At 49.0% G+C, this 2,797-nt stretch overlaps 1 non-coding gene across 1 annotated transcript; it reads right to left on the minus strand.

The window, feature by feature from the left end:
- Positions 1 to 2,496: 2,496 nt before the first annotated feature.
- Positions 2,497 to 2,578, minus strand: trnas-aga (transfer RNA serine (anticodon AGA)). Its single transcript has one exon. It is a non-coding gene; the product is annotated as a tRNA-Ser (tRNA).
- Positions 2,579 to 2,797: the final 219 nt, after the last annotated feature.

The raw sequence follows: 2,797 nt of genomic DNA on the forward strand, positions 1-2,797 counted from the left end.
ATTGGTGGAAATGTGTCAACCTCGATAACAATCAGCACGGGAGCACCTCAAGGCTGCGTGCTCAGCCCCCTGCTGTACTCACTCTATACTCTTGACTGCGTAGCCAGTCACAGTGCGAACTGCATTATCAAGTTCGCTGACGCCACCACTGTTGTGTGGCGTATCACTGATGGGGATGAGTCAGAGTATAGAAGAGAGATCGAGCAACTGTCCATATGGTGCCAGCGCAATAACCTGGCCCTCAACTCTAGCACAACCAAGGAACTGATTGTGGACTTTGGAAGGAGGAGGAGGACCCACAGCCGATGTTTGAAAGGGTCAAGAGCTTCAAATTCCTGTGCGTGCACATCTCTGAAGATCTTTCCTGGTCCGAGAACACTAATGCAATTATAAAGAAAGCTCATCAGCGCCTCTACTTCCTGAGAAGATTACGGAGAGTCGGTTTGTCAAGGAAGACTCTCTCTAGCTTCTACAGGTGCACAGTAGAGAGCATGCTGACCGGTTGCATCGTGGCTTGGTTCGCCAATTTGAGCGCCATGGAGATGAAAGACTACAAAAAGTAGTACACACTGCCCAGTGCAGTTGGGACTGTAAAATGTCACTATGCGGACACAATGGATTGTTATGTACTTTATTTACTGACCGGGATCGATTGTGCTTACTTTCAGGGATAGTCCCTAAACTATGTGAGAGTGAAATGTATTTCACTCTAACTGCTACTGTGGCAACAAAGACACTACAAATCCACTGAACCATTGCAATCATATATAGATTGCGACAGATAGCACAATGGGCTAAGAGTTCGGCTGGCGACCGGAAGGTAGCCGGTTCAAATCCCGCTTGGAGTGCATACTGTCGTTGTGTCCTTGGGCAAGACACTTCACCCACCTTTGCCTGTAATGGAATGTACGGCGGCAGGCGCGGACACACCGCGACGCCCTGTGTCTCCCTTTCAAGGGAGATGCTAAAAAATGCATTTCGTTGTCTCTGTACTGTACACTGACAATGACAATAAATTGAATCATTTCATTTTTTTCATTTCATATATAGTCTTTTCGTGAACTGGATAGCACGCAACAACATACGTTTCAGTGTTAATTAAATCATAGGAACATAGAAAATAGGTGTCGGAGGAGGCCATTCGGCCCTTCGAGCCAGCAATCCCACCCCCCCTTGGTCCTTCTCGCTTCCCTAAAACACGGCTGACGTCGCACTGGTTCCTCTCCAGCGCCTTCCCCTCCACTTGTACAGTTTATAATATACAGTGTTCACAATCGGCAAATTGTCGATCATAAAATCTTTGGAGATCTGCAATGTTTAATAAGGAACTGCAGATGCTGGAAAATCGAAGGTACACAAAAATGCTGGAGAAACTCAGCGGGTGCAGCGCCATCTATGGCTCACAGAGGGCGGGGGGGGGGGGGGGGGGGGGGGGCGTTAGAGGGGAGGTTGTTAAACTGTGTCCCGAGAGAGGAGGAGAACTTCTTCAAAGTAGGCATACCTTGAGGAGATTTTGCAGTGGAGTAGACAAAGTGTTTATGACGGAACTGCAGATACACACAACTACATCGACGATTGCTTTGGTGCCAACTCCTGCACCTACACACAACTGACTGACTTCATCCACTTCACCACTAACTTCCATCCGACACTCAAATACACCCGGACCATTTCCTACACTTCCCTACCATTACTTGACCTCACTATCTCCATCGCAGGTGATACACTTCTGACTAACCTCCACCATACACCTTCTGACTCCCATGGCTATCTGGACTACACTTCTTCCCACCCTGCTTGCTGTAAGGACTCCTGCCCATACTCCCAATTCTTTCGTCTGCGCCGCAACTGCTCCCTTCATGAGTCATTCCACACCATGGCATCTGACATGTCCTCATTCTTCAGGAACGGGGGTTCCCCTCCACCACAATAGATGAGGCTCGCACCAGGGTCTGTTCCATACCCCGCAACACTGCTCTCTCTCCCCATCCCCCCACTCGCAACAAGGGCAGAGTCCCCCTAGTCCTCACCTTTCACCCCACCAGTCGTCACATACAAGGAGTAATCCTCCGTCAGTTTCGCCACCTCCAACATGACCCCACCACTCGCCTCATCTTCCTATCGCCACCCCCCCCCCCCCCCCCCATCTCTGCCTTCCGCAAAAGACCACTCCCTCCGCAGTCTCCTCCTCCTGATTTTAACTTTATTCATAGAAATTCAAATATTATTCATTCACTTATCCACTCCTTTTTTAAGAAGGGAATTCCAATATTCGCATCGTCGTGGGCGTTGGTTTACCTGAGAAACAATGTACATGTGACAGAGGTTCCAAGGATTCGGCAGGAGCCAACAGTGGAATTGTATGAAGTTAATTCGACCCAGTGTGCAGCCTGGAACCACAGGAAATAAATTGTGTGTTTACTCTGGAGCAGACAACCAAAGGCCCTTCAAAAGTTATACACACACGCCGGTAATTTGGAACGGACTTGCTGATCCCGTAATCGGCAGGATTCGAACCTGCGCGGTGAAACCCCAATGGATTTCTAGTCCATCGCCTTACCCACTCGGCCACGAATACTGCGGTCTCAACAATTCTGCTCCAATAAGGAAATGTTTGACGCCAATCGAGGACGGATAGGGACGACATTGATCCCGGAATCAGAGAAACGGGACTGTTCCTGAATGATAGTTTGAAATGTCACCATGTCAGGCATGGCCGTGTGATGAGGGAGAGGCAGAGTTAAAGTTTAGATCGATGTTGTTTCACCCTGAATTCCGCGTGGGCAGTTGGATGGAT

This window comes from Leucoraja erinacea, unplaced genomic scaffold (genome assembly GCF_028641065.1).
Source record: "Leucoraja erinacea ecotype New England unplaced genomic scaffold, Leri_hhj_1 Leri_1583S, whole genome shotgun sequence".
Classification (NCBI taxonomy): domain Eukaryota; kingdom Metazoa; phylum Chordata; class Chondrichthyes; order Rajiformes; family Rajidae; genus Leucoraja; species Leucoraja erinaceus.